Source organism: Pinus tabuliformis, chromosome 6 (genome assembly GCF_031772625.1).
Source record: "Pinus tabuliformis cultivar Carrire ecotype Pingquan chromosome 6, CPIR1, whole genome shotgun sequence".
Classification (NCBI taxonomy): Eukaryota; Viridiplantae; Streptophyta; class Pinopsida; order Pinales; family Pinaceae; genus Pinus; species Pinus tabuliformis.
The window spans coordinates 54,830,370-54,852,816 of record NC_142292.1 but is presented as its reverse complement, the minus strand read 5'-3'; positions in this window follow the sequence as shown (position 1 = coordinate 54,852,816).

Here is a 22,447-nt window from a genome sequence, read left to right as displayed (position 1 = left end):
GGGCCTTAGGCGGTAAGTGGTATTGGACGGGCTCCGCCTGATCCCATCCACTGGCCGACACGTGGCGTGAGAAAACCACCTTTTCGGGCGGGTGATATCCGTACGCCTTTGCCGCCCGAAACAAATCTCAGTCGTTGGATCAAGATCACTCAGATCAATGGTGGAGATGCAATTGCAATATAAAGGTGGACCCGATAGAAATATAGTGCGGATTTATGAATATTTGAAGTCTGATGAACAATGATTTGGCAGATTTTTCCCGTGTTTTAGCATATTTCTCTGTGTAAATAGAGAATGCTATTTTTGGGGATTTCAAAGGCCCGATGGTCCCTTCCGTTGCAGAACAGGTGGCCACCTTCCCTGAAGACATTATGCCATAATTGCTAACTATCAGAAGGGGATTCAAACGAATAGAGGCTGGGAGTTAGAGAACCCGAGAAGGGGAAACGAACAGAAAACACCGATTGGCTTTAAAGCCACAAACTGACAGAGACAGAGAGGAAGTAGTGCTAAGACAGAGCAAAGACAGAGGCAGAGAGTGAGAGAACGAGTCTGCATACTCAAAGAGGGTTGAGGGATTCAAGCAAACTCCTAATGTTTGTATCTGTGTGTTGAGACTCAATTTGAGCTCATATTTTGTAAAACTTTGCTCTTGAAGACATAATAGAGAGGTCGCCACTGAAGGCTAGACCAGGAGACATAGCCTAAGAGTTTTAGGTGAACTCCAGATTAAACTTGTTGTGTTTATGTGTGTTTGTCTATTATACTTATCTAACTGTTCAATTGTCTATATTATTCGCAATCTTATCAATCCGTTGCACTAAATAATATAGGCTAATCCACGCGCAGGAGTTTGTAATACCTTAAAAGTAATCTAAGATCATATTTTCAGATCAAGTGGTATCAGAGGTTTAGGTTTGCTAAGGTTAGATAAGCTTGTGCTGGATTGTTGAATGCTAACTAGGTCAAAGCTAAAACTAGGAGAATGAGAGCTTGTTGAGGCCAATACACAAATTGGAAGAGTCTACGCTCATAGGAGAATGCCTGGAGAAGTCCCATTGGAATCAGAACCTTAGTTCATGGACAGTTTCATGACCATGAGAGCCATGGTGGAAGAAATGTATTGGGAATTTAAGAAGGATTGAGGTGGAGGCACCTTAACACCCGAACGAGGCAAAGGAGTAGAGGAACATCTTCTATTTACCCATTCAGAAGGCAAAGGGAAGGGGAAGAGCCTCCATCAACTCCTCCTTCTAGCCCTGAAAAGAAAAAGAAGAAAACATCTTTGATTAAATTAGATGTAAAATTTGATTTGCCAATCTATGATGGAGAATTAAATGTAGAAAAGCTAGATAACGGGATTAGAAAGATTGATGTCTATTGCAGGGTGTAGAACATTGATTCAAAAAGGAGTAAAATTTCGCTGGCTAGCCTTCGCCTTGGAGGAACTGCCCTAGTGTGGTGGGAAGGCAGGACACAAGCTGATTTGAAGAAACATGGTAAAATTCTTTCTACCTTGAGTGAATTTGTTTCTGCCATTAAAAAACAATTCTATCCACTAGCTTATATGCAACAAGCAATGATGAGTTGGAAAACTCTTCGCCAATTAAAGGGCAAAGTGTACAAAGCTATACCTAGGAATTTAGAAAAAGAGGTTTAATTCTAGGCATTTCTCTAGACTCACATGAAATTTTGTTGAAGTATATAGGTGGTCTGCATAGCTATTTGAGGCACACCATTCTCATGTTTAACTCCACTAGCATAGATGAGGTATCCATTCAGGCTACACATCTAGAGGCTAGAGGCAAGAATGTGAACCCAAAGATTGGGGGATCATCAAAACCCACTGCAAGCAAGAACAAGGAAAAGAAGGAGCGAGATGGAAAGAGAGGAAGGAAAATGTTGTACAGAAAGACAAACCTTTATGCACTCACTGCAAGAATGATGGACATGATGATGCAAATTGTTGGTCTTTGCATCCGGAACTGAGACCCAAGAAGTTCGATGGCAAGAAGAAGAACACTACTGCTGCTATTCAGAAAGATTTGGGGTCAGACTTAGGTGATGAAACAACAGTCACAGCTATAGGTATAAAAGGTAAAATTTTTGAAGCATCTACTAGTAATTCTGCACAATCTATTGATAATGAAGAAAATGAGAGGAAAAGACATGAGCTTTTTCATATTAGAGTTATTTCCAAGCATCAAAAGATTGATACTTTATTTGATAGTGGATCACAAGTAAACTTGATTTCTGAAGCAATTGTAAAGAAGTTGGGATTACTAACCACACCTCACAAGAAGCCATATCCATTAGGTTGGGTATGTGATAAAGCAAAGCTACAAGTGACTAGACAATGTAAACTTAGGTTTGCATTTGGGTCAACATTTGTAGACGAGGTTGAGTTAGATATAGTTTCCTTGGATATATGTGGTATTGTTTTAGGAAGTCCTTACTTGTATGATAGAAAATCCATTTTCTATAGAGCTGAAAATAAGTAGCAACTCACAAAAGATGGAATAGAATATATTGTAAGAGCTCATCAATTAAAAAATAATTATACTCTCATAAACTCAGGGCATATGACAAGAATTGTAAATTCATGCAAGCAATTTTTACTAATGGTTGTAAAGGAAAAGAACCCTGATAAAACCAATGTATTTGAGGGCTGTGATGCTAAACAGAAAGCTGATTTAGGAAAAGTTATTTCAGAATATGATATCCTATTTCAAGAACCTAAAGGTCTGCCACCCAAAAGGGAAATAGTACATGATATTCATTTGCAGCAAGATGATCCATAGCCTAACATCGAAATGTACAGGTTATCCACTTTAGAGAATGCAGAGATCAAGAAGCAGGTACAAGAGCTACTCGATAAAGGGTTCATACGACCAAGCATATCACCATGCGGATCTCCAATCGTGTTGGTGAGAAAGAAAGATGGTTCTTGGAGGATGTGCATTGATTACAAAGCACTGAGTAAAATAACGATCAAGAATATTTATCCCCTTCCTCGCATTGATGATCTATTAGATTAGCTGAAACAAACATTTTACTTTTCCAAGTTGGACTTGCGTAGTGGCTATCATCAGGTCAGAGTAGCAGAACAAGATGCATGGAAGACAACTTTCAAAACAAAACAAGGGTTGTATGAATGTCTGGTTATGCCTTTTGTCTTAACTAATGCTCCTACCACTTTCATGAGAGTTATGAATGAAGTATTCAGGCCTTTTATTGATGATTTTGTAATTGCATATTTAGATGACATTCTTGTTTTCAGTGAAACATGGGAAGAACATTTGAAGCATGTAAAGGAGACTCTAGATGTTTTGAAAAGAGAAAATCTTTATGTTAAGTTATCAAAATGTGAATTTGGCAAAACATCTTTAAATTATTTGGGTCATATTGTAGGGGGTGGTGAATTGAAGATAGATCCCTCTAAGGTCGAAGTCATTGTGAACTGGCCTAAACCCAAATCTGCTACAGAAGTTAGGAGTTTCCTAGGAGCAACACAATATTGGAGAAAGTTTATTTCTAACTTTTCCTTGATTGCAGCTCCCTTACATGCTTTAACAGGATTGAATAAGGTGTTTCAGTGGGGAGGAAAACAACAGAAAGCCTTCGACACCTTGAAAGAAAAAATTAGTATAATATCAATACTAGCACTGCCAGATCTTCAAAGACCATTTGAGATTGAAACAGATGCCAGTGACTATGCCATGGGAGCAATGTTGATGCAACACGGTAAACCCATATGTTATCATTCTGAGACATTTAATTATGCAGTAGTTAATTATCCCACATATGATAAAGAATTGTATGCATTAGTACAGAGTGAAAAAGTGGAAACATTACTTAATGGGCAAAGAAACAATCATCCATACAGAACATCAACCACTTCAGTATTTTCACTCACAAACTAAATTGCAGCAATCAAGACACTATAGGTGGATGGGTTTTTTATAGAAGTTTCATCTAGTCATCAGATATAAGAATGGCATACACAATAAAGTTGTAGATATGTTGTCCAGACCAATCATAAATGCATCTACTATACTTAAACATAACTCAGTAATGCATGAAAGCTACATTGAACAATATGCCCAAGATATAGATTTTAAAGATGTATATGCAACTTTAAGTCATGGCAAACAAGTAGAAGAATTGGATTATTATGTTAAGGACCAACTCTTGTATCATTTGGGAAAGCTATGCATTCCACAAATTGAAAGAGTTAACATAATTCAAGAAGCACATACTTCTCTTATATCAGGTCATTTTGGTGTAAGTAAAACAATTGCACAGTTGCAAAGGTTCTGTTATTGGCTAAGAATGCATGAAACAATTTCTAGATATATTAAACGGTGTACCATGTGTGCTAAAAGAAAGCCTAGCAATAGAAAATTAGGCTTGTACACTCCACTACCAGTTCCTTCTCATCCTTGGGAAAGTGTTTCTATGGACTTTTGGGAGATTGCCAAAATCTAGAAAAGGTCATGATTATTTATAAGTTATTGTGGACATGTTCAACAAAATGTGTATTTTAATACCTTTTAACAAGTAGATTGCAGTTGAACAAATAGCGAAGTTGTTCTTTCAGCATGTATGGGTTCATTTTGGGTTACCCACTTCCATTGTATCTGATCGAGATTCCCGATTTGTTGGGAATTTTTGGTCAAGTCTGTGGGAATTGATGGACACCAGACTAAAGAAGAGCACAACCTTTCATCCAAAAACAGATGGCCAAACATAGGTGGTCAACATGAAAGTGATCTAGTTACTCAGGGGCTATTGTAGCAAGCATTCCAAGCTTTGGGATGAACATTTGTGTTATGTGCAACATGCTTACAACCGTGCTAAGCACTCTTCTACACAAGGATCTCGTTTTGAGACTTGTTTTGGTTTTACACTAAGGTCTCCCTTGGATTTTGTCTTTGGAAGAGACATAGCAGTTGATGGACACAATGATGTGGACAAAGCAACTAAGTTCATTGAACAAATCCAAGAAATTCACCAGGTAGTGCAAAAATAGCTAGAAAAAAGCCAGGCCAAGTACAAGGCAAGGCATGATAAGCATCGAATTGAACATAGCTTCCAAGTTGGTGATCAAGTCTGGCTGTACATCAACAAAGGCAAAATGCAAGGTGAAGGAAAGAAGCTGAAGCCAATAAGGTATGGGCCTTTCAAGATACTTGAGAAAATTGGTGAGAACGCTTTTCGCCTTGATTTGCCAGCTTACATGCACATCTATTCAATAGTTAATGTAGAGAACTTGAGACAGTTTGAACCTTCATTGATTGAAGATCCCGAAGAGAAGAGTCAGTTGCCTTCTATTGATGATTTGTTGCCTGAATATTTCAATGAGTTGCAGGAATATACAGTTCTGGACAGGGAGGTGAGAACTACGCGCAGAGGGGATGTTGAGTACCTCAGAATCAGACTCAAAGGTTCAAAACCAAGCAGTGCAAGATGGATAGAGATTGGACAAGTGAGGAAACTGTATTCTCGATTGATGCTTAAAAACCAATTTTTGGCGGTCCAAAAGCATTTTCAGTGGGAAGGCGTGATCCAAAATGGATCCAAATCACCCTCTAAGTCTTCAAAATCCAAAAACTATCGCAAAAGAATAACTCTTAGAAATGGCGGATAACACTATCGGGAGGCAAAAACATGAAGAAAACAGTGAAATAAGGCCTATCAGAGGTCAAAGGAATGACGCACAACCGTCGGATCTGGTCGATCAATGGTCCAGATCCGATCAACATATCACAATCGGCGGTGGTAGGCGGAGGATATCAGAGCCTATCATTTGACAATTGTGATCGCGATTAGTGTGGGTCAAAAAGGACTATCAATCAAGTGTGTAGATCGACGGCCCGGTTAACTCGTGATATCACAATTGGAAATTACAGAGGAGCGATTACAAACGGCCTGAGGGTATATGCGATATGCGATTGCGATCAGTCGCATTACAATATCGCGTCGGGGCTACGCAAAGGAGTGGGGCCAATATAAATATGGATTGCGATAGTCGGACCCGATAGAGTTATAAATGATATTTGATATATTTTGAGATCTGGGAAACGACACTTTTCTGTGTATTTCGCATTTCCGCCAAATAAATGAAAAACAAAGAAAATGTGAATAAAGCGATGAATCCGGACCTGAAAGGGATATACATGCAGATATATATGTTTTGAGTTTTGTAATGGGCAGGATTTCGGGCGGGCCTCAGCCGGTAAGTTTTATTGGACGGGATCCGCCCGATCCCATCCACTGGCCGACACGTGGCGTGAGAAAACCGCCTTTTTGGGCGGGTAATCTCTATATGCCTTCGTCGCCCAAAACGAATCTTAGCCGTTGGATCAAGATCACTCAGATCAATGGTGGAGATGCGATCGCGATATAAAGGTGGACTCAATAGAAATATAGTGCGGATTTATGAGTATTTGAAGTCCAATGAATAATGATTTGGTGGATTTTTCCCGTGTTTTAGCGTATTTCTTTGTGTAAATAGAGAACGCTACTTTTGGGGATTTCAAAGGCCCGATGGTCCCTTCCATTGTAGAACAGGTGGCCACCTTCCCTGAAGACATTATGCCATGATTGCTAACTCTCAGAAGGGGATTCGAACGGATAGAGGCCGGGAGTCAGAGAACCCGAGAAGGGGAAATGAACAGACAACGCCGATTGGCTTTAAAGCCACAGACTGACAGAGACAGAGAGGAAGCAGTGCTAAGACAGAGCAAAGACAGAGACAGAGAGTGAGAGAATGAGTCTGTGTACTCAGAGAGGCTTGAGGGATTCAAGCAAACTCCTACTGTTTGTATCTGTGTGTTGAGACTCAATTTGAGCTCACATTTTGTAAAACTTTGCTCTTGAAGACATAATAGAGAGGTCATCACTGAAGGCTGGACCAGGAGACATAGCCCAAGAGTTTTGGGTGAACTCCATATTAAACTTGTTGTGTTTATGTGTGTTTGTCTATTATGCTTCTCTAACTGCTCAATTGTCTATATTATTCACAATATTATCGATCCATTGCACTAAATAATATAGGCTAATCCATGCACATGAGTCTGTAATACCTTAAAAGTAATCTAAGATCATATTTTTGATCAAAATTCGTAGCCAGTACAATTACATTCGACTGTCATTTCCTAGATATACTATTTTTGACCGCTTTCGGGTCGATATGACTTCTCTATTGTGTTAGGAGCATCTGTTCCAGTGAGGAACCCCTTTCGTTTGACACGAAAAGGTTTTCGGTAGCCCTAGCTACGTCATTTTTAAGATTTGGAGGTATACAGTCTTTGTTTGCAGTTCTAGTTATTCATCTCTCTGTTTATTTCAGTTTATTTAGCTCTGTTTTTTTATTACTAGATCTATACCTTTCATTTCTGCGTATGCTCTTTCTCTTACAACTCTGTGCGATCTGGGCAAATAAAAAACAAGAAAATAAGAATTTTTCTCATGTGTATGTTCTTTTTTGCCACGCCTTAGTGTGATCTCAGAAAATAAAAAACATTGAGGAAAATATTTAATTTTTGGCAAAAGCTAACTTCAAGCCATAAGGTTTGGTTTTTTTTGTATGTCTGTGTTGGGTTGTGTGGTTTTTTGTTTTCTACTCAAGATAGTTTTTTCAAGTAAGCACGCACCCTAAAGCTTTAATGACTAAAAAAAACTTCATCTTTTCCAAAATTATTAACCTTTTAAACTAGCTCACTTGGTCCAAAGTTACTTTATGAGAATAGAGGTCTTGAGTTCAAGTCTTTCTTTTTGTTGAGTTATTTTTTCAAAAAGCACATGTAACTTATGTTTTAAAGTTACTTTATGTAAAAGTGTTCTCACCCATTATAAAAAGTGAGTCACTTATAATTTTAATGTTTCTTATCTTTTATTTAAGTTACAATTTAGTGAGTAGCTCATAAAGTACCATTGTAAAAGTGATTTTTACTTATTTATAAAAGTGGATCACACACACACACACACACACACATATATTTTTAAGTGAGCTAATTAGATTAAGTTTGAAAGGGGGGATGGGGATTTTTTTTTTTTAATATAACATTATCATTCACTTCCACACATTCACGCACTTCGTCGGCGTTTTCAAAAACTGTCCTTCAAAAAAGCCATAACTTCTTCATCCAGAAGCCATTTTCAGAGCCTTTTTTTTTTTTTAACCTACCTAATTTTTTCGAGATCTTTCCATGGGAACACTTAGTTTCAACATCTACAAAGTCAGTTTGTGTTAAAATGGAACGTCCATGCCAAGTTATTATTGGCAACACCAACTACTTCCAATGGTGGTCCAACATTGTGGATTTACTTAGAGGTAATGGTCTTTACATAATAGCCTCAGGCCAAGAAACTAAACCTAAAGATGAAGATAAGTCAACCAAATGGGAAAATAGGTAAGATCAAGCATGCGGGTTGATAGGGATGTCTATTTTTGTAGATCTTAGATTCCATATAGCAGAATTTGATACCCCTAACAAAGCAATGAAACAACTCACTAAAGTTTTTGGAATTAAAAATGAAATTAGAGCCCATCAACTCGAAAATGAGTTTGCTTATGTTGGACCGCAATAATTTTTCTTCCATTGAAGATTTTTTGTCCAAGTTTAAAACCCTTAGTCTTCTCTTGGAAGATGTTAAGGTTAAGAAAGAAGATGGTAGCCTTATCTATTCCATTCTTACTAAGTTGGGACCAACCTACTTTGTGTTTGTTTCCACCTTCCATTCTACTAGAGAAGCCTTTATTTCTCATGGACAAGACTACAAGTCCCCTTATTTTGATTCTTTTTGTGATTCTTTAATAAGAGAACACGAAAAACTCTTACATCTTGGTCTTCTTAATCTTGGAAACTCTTCTAAGGAAGCCTTAGCTGCCCAGCAACAACGAAATTCAAAGAATCCTAAGAAGCAGTATCCTAAAAAGAATGGTCCTAAACCAAATGAGGGTCCTAAGAAATTTCATTCTCAAAATGAAAAATCAAGTCAACAGAATGATAAGGAAAATAAAAGCAAAGGGAAGAAGACTGATAGGCATTGCAACTTTTGTAATTGAGATGGCCACTACAAATCCAAATGCTTTAAGAAGATGGAAGCCTTGGAAGAATCAATGAAGAAGCATAACATCCATTTGGAGCACTCTTCAACTTCATTTTCAGGAATAACACTTTCTACATGTCGTTGTCAAGCATCTCGGTCCAGTTATGCACTAAATGTATCTTCTTCTTCTCATTCTCATGAGTGGCTCATTGATTCTGGAGCTTCTTATCACATGGAAAAAAACAAAGCCATGTTTTATTCTTTAAATGATTGTAACACCAAAAATATATATATTGGTGACGATAGATCTCTTAGTGTTGTAGGGATTGGAACTATTCATCTAGACAATGGTCAATTTAATGATGTATTGTGTTCCAACTGCTATCACCCCAAGAAACTCTCCTAGGTTGTAACTCGGAGATGCTCGGGAACATTACAAACTCAACTTAATGTTGGAAATGGATGAATGGAAGGAATGATGCATGTTCAAGCCAGATAACCACTCCTACTTTGCTTGACTCTAGACATGCATGAACACCCCCAGACTACAAGGCTTTAGACCACCAATTACTCATAGTTTAAGGATTGGGTGAATATGGAGAATACTGACCACACCAGCAAATGCACAGGACCCTATGATGGCTGGCTGCAACTAATAAAAAGGTTTGCAAATCTAATTCCCTAGTGCACAGACAAGATGATAGCTCTCTGTCACTAAGTGAAAAGAAACCTGATTAACAAATTCACTGATATATGCAAGATTCAAACACAGAGATAGGATGACAGCTCCTCCAATGCTATACATCAAGAGTTAAGGAAAAAATGCATATCAAGCACAACCTAGAAAAGAATAGAAATGGAAAGTGAGCAATTAACAGAAAAAGAAGCTTGTATTAGCTAAAAATGAAGACGAGACGCTGCAAGTATCAAAGCAGTTACAGTCTCCAGAAGTTGAACCTTACATCAAAACAACAACCATCAACCCTGATTACATCTGTTTTTTGGGTATATATAGAGTTTGATTACAAAAATGTTCTACTATTCTAGGCGTGGAGGGGTCATAATGGACCACCAACTGCTTTAACTGTGTGATAGAGTTTTTTGGTGCAATCTGTCTGCTTTAAAGAAAAAAAGTGATCTCCTTGGATACTCTGTTGTACTCCTCGAGTAGGTGAAGTGTCGTAGAGGATAAAATTCCATAACTGTTAAATGCGTTCACTTGCTCGGACCTTGTCCTTTTTCTCCTCGGCCATGCTGTTTCTTGAATGCAGTTGTTGAAGATGAAATGTGCCGGGTACTGGTAGGTGATTGCCTTCGTCCTTCGGGTGCATGAGTCAATCAAAGGTCACGTACTGCATGGCAGGTGGACGGACTGGTCAGAGGAACAAGGTTGGCCGTCGGATTGAACAGATGGATGGCGGATACGGCTTGGCAGGGACTATCGGGAAGGCGAGGTGGAAGATGATCGTGAGCCGTTGGATCTCGGGCGAACAGATCCAACAGTCATCGGGCGGAAGAGATGCACGGGAGATAACGAGCGGGGAGGGCGGTTTTGGCGGTGAGCGGTATTTATCGCACCGCCTTTGGGGGGAAAGCGGTAATCGTACAACGGGGTGCGATCCCACTCAGAAAGCGACGTGTGGTGGCAGGGAATGGGTGAAAACCGCTTTTATCACGAGTTAAAGTGTAGGCAGCTCGCGGGTGCGGGAGGAGCGAATGCCGTTGGATCGCACGGTAAGTGATCGGACGGCTGGGTTTAATTGCACATGTTTTCATCGGATGTGACGAGGAAAGGGCTTGTGAAAGTGCGCGGTCATGTGATCACGGTCTTATGGGTTTAAACTTTGCGCCCGGGGACCTGAGGGAATATGGGTTTATACAGAGCTTTGGATGAAAGGAAAGATAGCGGGGATTATGAAAGTATGCGCAGAATGAGGGGAGAAGAGAAGGATGATTGATACGGGTCCTTTGTGAGCATAACCAACACGGCCAGACATGCATTTGACCCTCAAATCTTGAAGTATGTAGTAGAGCTAACACTGGCTCCTTCTGGGGATGAGATCCTCCCTGTGAGGTCTCAAGAACTTGTAGATCAATGCCTTCCTTGTGCAAACCGATTAGCAAAATGTTCCTAGTGTTCCATTGGGCATGGAGTCTAACTGATCTTACACTAAAACTGATAAAACAACCTACTTACAACTTTAAGGCCAAAAGACCTTAAATCACATAAATTTTCAGAAAACGCCCATTGATTGGGCCATCAAAAACTATCTCCCCTCCCATACTCTGCAGCATGAAGGTATTGTTCCCTTGGATCTGAGAAATAATAAAAGGCCCTGTCCAGAAGGCATCAAACTTCCCATGGTTTCCTTTCTTCTCTTTCAGTGAATCCCACTTCAAAACCAAGTCTCCAACCTGAAAAGTATTTGATTTTTCCCTCTTGTCAAAGACTTCCTTGATGTTCTTCTGATGTGCTGCAGACCTTTCAACTAGCTATTCTCTGATTTGGTGTACCTCTGCTAAATCAATGATTCTTTTTGCAATGTCTTCTTCCTCCTTCTGTTCTTCTTGCAGGAATTTTGCCACAGGGAGATTTAACTGAATTGGAAACACAACCTCAGTGCCATATACCAACCTGAATGGAGAATTTCTCGTGGATTTCTTAACGGTCACTTTGTCAGCCCATAGTGCATATTTGAGCTTAGAATCCTAGTTCTTTTTATTGTCTTCCAACAATTTTTTAATTATCCTTATCAATATTTTGTTGGAAGATTCTGCTAGACCATTGCCTTGAGGGTAGTATGAGGTGGAATGAACTAGCTTAATGCTCATTGAGTCACACATGTCCACCAATTCTTTTGCCCTGAAGGCTGCTGCGTTGTCTGTGACCAATTTATGTGGACAGCCAAATCTGGTGAAGATATTCTCTGTTAAAAACTTCATGACCACATGGTGATCGGTCTTCCTGGTAGGGATTTCTTCAATCCACTTGGTGAAATAATCAGTGGCTACTAAGATCCATCTATGTTGTCCACTGGAATGTGGATTGATTTCTCCATTGGAATCCAAGCTCCACTGCTGAAAAGGACCTTTGCATATATTGGTTTTAAGGGCATGGATTTCAATTGCTGTTTTCCTTCAAATCTTTGGCACCTGTCACATGATTTAACAAATGAAAAGACATTAGAAAACAAGGTGGGCCAATAGTACCCAGCTCTGAGAATTTTGTGGGTTGTAGTTTTCCAATAATGATGCCCTCCACATATGCTGAAATGAAATTGCTACATGATTTCAATGGATTGTTCTTTGTCCAGACACCTCAAAAGCATTCTAGATGGGTCCCTCCAGTAAAGTAGATTTTCATGAATGCAATATTTTGCTGCCTTGAGCTTAATAGTTCTGGCTTGACTTGAACTAAGGCCTAGAGGGACTTCTAGCTTCAGCAAGAATTTGGCTATTGCAAAGTACCAATCACAAGAAGCTAGATTTTCTGCTAATGACTGTTCTTTCCTTGGTTCAGCTGCTTCCTCTTCTTCTGTTTGACCATCTTCTGCAATTGTGCCCAGGAAATCTATGTCCAATGATCTGCAATTTTCTTCAGCCAATAACTTGGCAAGGCCCTGACCTCTGACAAGCTTGGTGGGCTTCAATTCTATATTAAATTCAATTAACTTTGCAATCCATTTAGCCCTTCTTTCGTCAACATCAGACTGTGTTGAGACATATTTTATTGAAGCAGAGAGTACATATGCAATTATCTTGCAATGCAGAATATAAACCCTGAAGGCTTTTAAAGACTTGAGAAGAGCATATGCCTGTTTTTCAATGATATCATACTTCAGCTCAACATCCCTCAATGTTTTGCTGAAAAAAGCCACTGGATACTCTGAGCCTTGTTCATCTGCTTGTAGTAAAACTGTTGCAAGGGTATCTTCAGAGGCAAATGAAAATATATGGAACTCCTGGCTGTAATCTAGACTTCTTAAAGTGGGAGCCTCCATAATAGCTTTCTTAATGGACTCAAAGGATATTCTTTCTACATCAATCCATTTGACCTCTGACCCCTTCTTTAACATGGAGGTAATGTGCTTCACAAGTTCTGCAAAATTTGGGATAAACCTCCTCACGAAATTTATTTTGCCCAGAAAGGACTAGATGTCTTTCTTTGATTTTAGAACAGACAAGGTCTGTATTGCTCTTACTATTTCTGGGTCAATTCAGACACCTGCAGCAGAAACAATATTTCCTAACAGCTTGCCCTCTTCCAAAGCAAACTGTGACTTTTTAGGATTGACTGAAATCCCAAACCTTATGCACTTCAGGAACACTTTCTTCAAATTCTGTAAATGGTCTTGATGACTGCTAGAGTACACTGTTATGTCATCAAGGTAAATAAGGACAAACTTATCCTTCTCTCCCACAAATGCTATATCCATAGCTCTCTGAAAGGTGGCTCCAGCATTCATCAATCCAAAAGGCATCTTGGAATACATAAAAGTTGCCCAAGGAGTGGTAAATGCAGTCTTCTCTTGGTCATCTAGATGTACAACAACCTGGTTATAGCCTAAAAATCCATCCAGAAAGACATTACTTTAGCCCTCGAGACCTTCTGCAGCAAATGCTCCATCTTGGGTAGAGGGTAATTGTCCTTCTTAGAGCATTGTTTAAGTTTATGAAATCAACACAGAGTCTAATTTCTCCACTTTTATTCCTCACTACCACTAAGTTGGCTACCCATTTGGAATATCTGAGAGGGACTATGATTTTGGCAGCCAGTAAATTCTTTATTTCTTTTTCAATCAAAGGGAGGAGCAAAGGATTTATTGGTCTCAGCTTCTACTTGAAAGGGATGGTGTCTTTCTCTAAAGGGATTTTATGCTGGATGATATTTTTTTCATATGTTTTCAGGTCAATATATTCCCAGGCAAAGACATCAGCAAATTGCTTCATTAAATTGCAGTATTCAACACTTTGGGCAGCAGACAGATGAGTGGACAGATTTATGTATCTTCACTGATTTGGACTCCTTACGTTATGCTTACAGACTGTAGATTGGTTTTCTTTTTGGGTAGCCTTATAAGGCACATCATTTTGGTCAAACAACTTTTCTAATGGAACCAGACCCTTAGGTATATGATTGCTAGACAATTGGACAATGCTATCTTTGCCAATTTTGTTTCTAAGCTGGGATTGGGAACTTTCTTCTAGGCTTCATTTTCTTGGTCAATTTGCATTTCAGAAAATTCATCAATGACTTGCAGAAACCTATTCACTTCATCATCATCTTCAAAGACTTTCCAATGCTGGACATTATCAGGAAAGGATGGTCTATATTTCATTTAGACTTCATATACTAGTCTGGGAGGCATGGGAGGGATAAACATGCTAGCAGACACAGCAAGGGAATCAACAAGATGATTTTTGGCTCTAGAGACATACGAGATGCAAAAATGATCAAAAGTCTTTAAGTCTCCATACCTCATCTCTGTATGCTTTCACCCTTGGATGCTTTGCTTGAAATGTTCTGTTTACTTGATGAATGATAAGGTCAACATCTCCAAACACCTTTATATTCCTGATTCCTCTGTCTTTAGTTGCGTTAAGGCCCAATAGCAGGGCTTCATATTCTGCTATATTGTTGGTGACTTGGAAAGCCATCTTAAAAGACAGATGTGTGCTTTCTTGTTCTAGAGATATCAACACCACCCCTGCTCCTGCAGTCCCTAGAACATGCTCCATCAAAGAACATCTCCCAGACCTGACTTCCTTGCTCACCCTCGGCCTGATTGACTGGTTTCTTGATCTGCATTGAGGCCTTCTGGGATTCTTCTATTTGGAGGATACATGCTCCAAATTCGGTGTCCATAACATATATGGGATGATTAGTAGGGTTCTTCTCATCACTGATGATGTATGCCAGCTGTGCTTCTTTGTACAATCTCCTGCTTTCTCCTCCAAAAACTGGGACAGTGGCATAAGATAAGTCATTCTGTAATGTCCCACCTAGTCTCTTAATCCACCCTCTAGACAGCATCATGCCAAACTTAGGAGGGAAATCTACTACCACAATATCCATCATCATACTCTTCATGGGCAGTTGAGTCAGGGTAATGGCCAGGTCTTTGATTAATCCTAGGCATTTTATCTTCCTTGAATCAAATGAGAATAAGTCATGATATGGTCTGGTGATGTCAAGGCCTAACTCTTCCATGATAGCTTTAGGCATCAAATTGTGGCTGGCCCCTCTATTTAGCAGAAAATAGTGGAGGATTTTGTCATGAATGGTCAAGGAGACATAAAATGATGGAGAATTATTATCAGCAGGTTCGATCATAGGGCTAAGCACAACGACAGGCTAGTTATCTTGCAAATTGACATAGTCGGTGGAGGTTTGTGTGACTTTCAGCTCAAGAGTCTCAAAAATAGGCTTTCTAAAAACTTCACTCCTTACAAGTTCTAACAGAGGCACATATATTTTTAACTTCTGGACTTCTGATTCAAAACTGAAAGGGGAAGGGGACTTATCAGAACCTCTTACCTCTTGAGCTGGTGCTTTGAGGATGACTGGATCAGCTGCTGGTCTTTTCTGTTTGATATTTTGTGACTCTGTCTGGACAACAGCTTTTTGGGTAGGACTCTCCTTGACATTATTTGCCTTTGACCTGAGATTATATCTTTGCTGTTCACCAGTCTGCAAAACAACCTCTCTGTCCCAATCTTGACTGGTTTGGTCCTGTAGTAATGATTCTTCATATGCAGCCAATGTCAAAAAGGTAGCACTATCTTTATCTTCCATGCAACGGATTTCATCCTCCTCTTCAAATGTCTCCTCCTCCATGACTACATTTTGGAAAGGAGCCTTAACTCTTTGTTCTTCATTTGCTTCTTTACCCCTTTGAATAATCTGCAACTGTTCATTTGTTCTTCTGAATGGATTTGGATGTTTTGGAGCAAATGTGTTTTGAAACCTTGCTTTCCCAGAACTCTACTCAACTTTCAGCTTAGATATCTCAGCAGCTACTGACTCTATCATTTTAGTCATTTTATCTAATTTGGGTTCTGAAGATGAAGCAGAGGAAGAAGAAGCCTCACTTCTTTGCCTTCTTCTATTAGAATGTGTTTCAAGCTTTTCTGCAGCCATAATATTTGATTCCACATCTAGTGCTGCATCTTGCATATCAGCTAGAGTGGCACATCTTCTTTCTCTCAAAAGCAGGCAGAAATCAGAGTCAAAAGCATTAGCATAAGTGAGTTTGGCAGAGGTGGGGGTAGGCTTTACTTCAGCTGGTATTTTACTATACATACAGTTAAATCCTTTATTAAAATCGGGCAATGATTCCCCATTCTCCCTCTTTAGGTTTCCAAACTCTGTATGGTAGTAGAGCAGGTCTTTTCTATCTCCCCATTGCTTTAGGAATGCATCATCTAATGCTTCAATGTCAGTAATAGACCTATGGGGAAATTCTCTGAACCAATTTCTAGCCTCTCCATCAAGGCTCTAAACAAACACTCTCATTCACACATCATCTTCACTGATATCTAAGCTATAAGCATAACTACAAAAAAACTCAAGGTGTTCTTCAGCTGTTAGCCCCTATGTACCAATGAATTTGGGCATATATTTTTGATATTCTCCTGCAGGCGTATCATTCAAAGGAACAGGCAAGACCAGGGGTCCATACCTAGCAGCTATGAATCTTTCCATTTTCATGGTAGCTTGCTGGCCTGCCATGACTGGGGTAGGTGGAAGGATACTGGAAAATTGAATGGTAGGAAGTAATGAAATAGATGATAGAAATGAAGGAAAATGATGGACTGTATGGGAGGCTTTCTTTGGACTGAGATCCAAAGGGGAACTGACTGAATAAGGAGCTGTATGGATCTCTGAAGGTGTTTATTCACTAACAATGCTAAGCTCTAAATCTTCAAACTGTATATCCTCAGCTATAACCTTCTCCTTCAAAGACACATAAGATTTCTTGGGATTACCTGATCCTGATGCTCCTTTCTGTGATTTTTTCTTCTGCTTAGCAATCTTCTTAGGGTCAAGCATTGGGTTAGCTGGTGATTTCTGAGGATTTCTCCGGGTATGTCTCACAAACTGAGCCAGAACTGAAACATGGAGTCGCCACCAGGTAGGTTCTCCAGTAGAGTTGCCAGATAGATGATTACAACCGGAAATGTGTCCAGACTTTGTCTATCATCAAAGCTGGAACTGTGTCATTTTCCCAGGGAAGCTGAGCTTCAATCTCCTCCCCCCGGAAATGGCGCCAATCAATGTTATCTCACCAAGAAACTCTCCTAGGTTGTAACTCGGAGATGCTCGAGAACATTACAAACTCAACTTAATGTTGGAAATGGATGAATGGAAGGAATGATGCATGTTCAAGCCAGATATCCACTCCTACTTTGCTTGACTCCAGACATGCGTGAACACCCCCATACTACTCACAGTTTAAGGATTGGGTGAATATGGAGAATACTGACCACACCAGCAGATGCACAGGACCCTGTGATGGCTGGCTGCAACCAGTAAAAAGGTCTGCAAATCTAATTCCCTAGTGCACAGACAGGATGATAGCTCTCTGTCACTAAGTGAAAAGAAACCTGATTAACAGATTCACTGATACATGGAAGATTCAAACAAAGAGGTAGGATGACAGCTCCTCTAATGCTATACATCAAGAGTTCAAGAAAAAATGCATATCAAGCACATCCTAGAAAAGAATAGAAATGGAAAGTGAGAAATTAACAGCAAAAGAAGCTTGTATTAGCTGAAAATGAAGACGAGACGCTGCAAGTATCAAAGCAGTTACAGTCTCCAAAAGTTGAACCTTACATCAAAATAACAACCATCAACCCTGATTACATCTGTTTTCTGGGTATATATAGAGTTTGATTACAAAAATGTTCTACTATTCTAGGTGTGGAGGGGTCATAATGGACCACCAACCGCTTTAACTGTCTGATAGAGTTTTTTGGTGCAATCTGTCTGCTTTAATGAACAAAATTGATCTCCTTGGATGCTCTGTTGTACTCCTCGAGGAGGTGAAGTGTCGTAGAGGATTAAATTCCATAACTGTTAAATGCGTTCACTTTCTCAGACCCTGTCCTTTTTCTCCTTGGCCATACTATTTCGTGAATGCAATTGTTGAAGATGAAATGTGTTGGGTATTGGTAGGTGATTGCCTTCGTCCTTCGGGTGCATGAGTCAATCAAAGGTCACGTACTGCATGGCAGGTGGACGGACTGGTCAGAGGAACAAGGTTGGCCGCCATATTGAACAGATGGATGGCGGATATGGCTTGGAGGGGACTATCGGGAAGGCGAGGTGGAAGATGATCGTGAGCCATTGGATCTCGGGCGAGCAGATCCAACAGTCATCGGGTGGAAAAGATGCATGGGAGATAACGAGCGAGGAGGGCGGTTTTGGCGGTGAGCGGTATTTATCGCACCGCCTTTGGGAGGAAAGCGGTAATCATACAATGGGGTGCGATCCCACTCAGAAAGCGACGCGTGATGGCGGGGAACGGGTGAAAACCACTTTTATCACAAGTTAAAGCACAGGCAGCTCGTGGGTGTGGTAGGAGAAAATGCCTTTGGATCGCGCGGTAAGTGATCAGACGGCTGGGTTTAATTGCACATGTTTTCGTCAGATGTGATGGGGAAAGGGCTTGTGAAAGTGTGCGGTCATGTGATCACGGTCTTATGGGTTTAAACTTTGCGCCCAGGGACCTGAGGGAATATGGGTTTATACAGAGCTTTGGAGGAAAACAGAGATAGCGGGGGTTATGAGAGTATGAGCGGAATGAGGGGAGAAGAGAAGGAAGATTGATACGGGTCCTTTGTGAGCATAACCAACACAACTAGACATGCATTTGACCCTCAAATCTCGAAGTATGTAGCAAAGCTAACACCAACCTTATCCTGCAACCTTCTATCTATAAATTAGATAACTCATTCAGGGGAAGGTAAAATCGTTGAATTTTCAACTCATGATGTTGTAATTAAGGACCTAAGAGATCTTAGACACATTTTAGCTACTGGCATTGTTGATGATTCTACAAGGTTGTATAAGTTTAACAACTTTGGGTCATCAACTCTTCCCTCAGTATTTGTTGCTCATAATGTTGAAGTGAGCAAACTTTGGCATGAGTGATTTGGTCACTTAAACTATTTCTCCCTTCAAAACCTATGTAAAGAAAATATGGTGACAGGTCTTCCTATGGTATTTTGCAGAGATGGTGTTTGTTCCAGATGTGTACTTGGAAAACATCATTGTGATAGTTTCGAAAAATGCACCTCTTGGCACGCCTCAACCCCTCTATTGCTTGTGCATAGTGATTTATGTGGTCCACTTCTAGTTGTTTCATTCTCTGGCTACAAGTATTTCTTAACTTTCATTGATGATTTCTCCAGACGCACTTGGGTATACTTCATAAAACTCAAGAGTAAAGTATTTAACATGTTCTTGGCCTTTAAGGCCTTTGTTGAGAAACAATCTGGACATCAAATTCTTAAGCTAAGATCTGATAATGGTGGAGAATATGTTAACAACAAATTCATCAACTTTTGCACTGAGCATGGAATTCAAATGAAACATACTGTTCCATATACTCCACAACAAAATGGTGTATCTAATAGGGAGAATCACACCTTAAAGGAAATGGCTAATTGTATGCTTAAATCTAAAGGACTTAGTCTTAATTTTTGGGCAAAAGCAATTAACTGTGAAAATTACATAGTAAATCACACTCCTACCAAGGTTTTAAAGAATATCACTCTAGAAGAAGCATGGAGCTCAATTAAACAAGAGGTAAGTCACTTTCGTGTTTTTGGAAGTGAAGCTTGGACCCATATTCTAGATGAGAAACATAAAGCTTGAGAACCTAAGAGTGACAAATGTATTTTTGTTGGATATTCTGAAGATGTCAAAGGATATATACTTCTTTCACCTAAGTCCAAAAATATTATCATTAGAAGAGATGTAAAGTTTGCTGAAAATATATCGGCCTATGAGCTTAGTTCGGTGGATGTGCCACCTCTCTCTATCCCTTCTACTTTTGAAAATATTTTTGCTTCAGATGATGACAGCGAGGATGACAATCCTCCCTCACCTTCTCAGGAGCCTCCTTCAACTCCTCAGCTTCCAAAATGGGTCTGTGCTACTCGGGATGCAGCAGGTGCTCTTGCAGGTGATCCTATAGATCAACGACGTACACTTTCTCAGTTCGATAGAGCCTCTTCTTTACTCGCTCAAGCTTCAACGAATTATGATCCTGACACCTTTGCAGAAGCTTCAGGCCATCCAAATTGGGACGCAACTATGAATGAAGAATATTGTTCATTATTGGCAAATGATACATGGGATCTTGCTCCTCTTCTAAAGGGGCGAAACCTTGTTAAATGCAAATGGGTTTACAAAGCCAGGTTTGGACCAGATGGAAAAGTTGATAAACATAAAGCTCGTCTTGTTGCTAAGGGATTTTCACAAGTTGAAGGAATTGACTATACTGAAACCTTATCCCCTATTGCTAAAATGAACTCTATCAACCTTGTTCTTTCCCTTGCCGCATCTTTCAAATGGGAAGTACATCAGATGGATGTTAAATCTGCCTTCTTGCATGGGGAATTGCATGAAGAAATCTATATGGAACAAACTCCTGGATTTATACAAGTAGACTCCAACCTTGTATGTCGGTTTAAGAAATCGCTTTATGGGCTCAAGCAAGCCCCTTGGCCTTGGTATGTCAAAATGGATAGCTTTCTTTTAGATACTGGCTTTTCTAGGTGTCATTCTGATAACATTGTCTACACCAAGAAAGTGGGTAAGTCTCTTATCATTATTTTTCTTTATGTTGATGATCTTATCCTTACTGGTAGTGATCCCAACCTTATAAACCATGTGAATTCCAGCCTTAAAAAGAAGTTTGAAATCACAGACTTAGAACGCTTGCATTATTTTCTTGGTCTTCAAATCTTGCAAACCAAGGAAGGTATTTCCCTTTCCCAATCCAAGTATTCCTGTGATCTTCTACGCCATTTTCACATGGAAGACTGTAAGCCAACCCCTTCCCCCTTTCAGTATGGAACCAAACTTTCAGTCACTTGTACTTCCCCTGAAGTTGATGCTACCTTATACCATCAACTTGTAGAAAAACTGTTGTATCTAACCCATACTCGTCTTGACCTTTCCTTTGTTGTTGGCCTTATTGCTTGGTTTATGAAAAACCCACATGAAAGTCATTGGAAAGCAGTTAAAAGAATACTTCATTATGTTTGAGGTATAGTTCAATTTGGGATTCATTACAGTGCAGAAGCATCTCCTCTATTGGTTGGTTTCATTGATTCCGATTGGGCTGGTGACCCTGATGGTTAGAAGTCTACTACAAGTTATGTCTTCACTCTTGGTTTTAGACCTATTACATGGGCTTGCAAGAAACAAAGTGCCATTTCTCTTTTTTCAGCAGAAGAAGAGTATTATGGCATTGTAGAAGCTAGTAAGGAAGCCTTGTGGCTTCGTCAGATCCTGTCAGCGTTTGGCTTTCAACAGTAGCATCTGACTACACTTCGGTGTGATAATCAAAGTGCTATTCAACTATGCAAAGATCCAGTCCAACATCAGCGCCAAAAACACATTGAACTACACATGCACTTCTTCAGAAAGCTCATTGATGACCATGTTCTTGAAGTGCAATATTGTTCAACTGATGATCAAGTTGCAAACATATTTACAAAGGCTCTCACAGACCTGAAGTTTACTAAACTTCAATTTATGGTTGGAGTTTAGGAAGTTGTCACTAAGGGGGGATAAGCTCTAATGCCTCCTTCCTTCTCCTATTGTGTCATATTTGTACATCCTTTAATCCTATCCCAAGTTCTTAAGGGGGGATGTTAGGATATTCCGACACATAGGAAATAGTTAAGTATAACTTGGTCTAGCGAAGAGTTAGGTAAAGTGTGTTTCTTTGCTATGTATTTTTGTAACTTATAATCTGACGGTCACAATATGTTCTAGACGTTAAGTGATCCGATGGTTCATTCTCTCCTCGGTATTACCGACATTTGATTTGTGGCTTAACACAGGATTGGTCCATGATCTCTATTTAAAGAGCATGGAGGGTCATTTGTAGTGTGACCATTCATGAGAGAAGCTTATGTAAATTTTATTTCTTTTATTAATAAATTGCCTAAAGTGGTCGCGTTGGCTCAGGCCGTAGACTATTTATCTCTTTGAGGGTTTTAACAACATCAATAATACTGGTGTATTTATCTGTGATTTGTTTGTGATCAATTTCCTTTGGTGTTCTATATGAGGAACTTACCCTGTAAATTCCTACATATAGGATATGTGCTAGGTTATATGAACATTGTGTTCAGTTGTGATGTG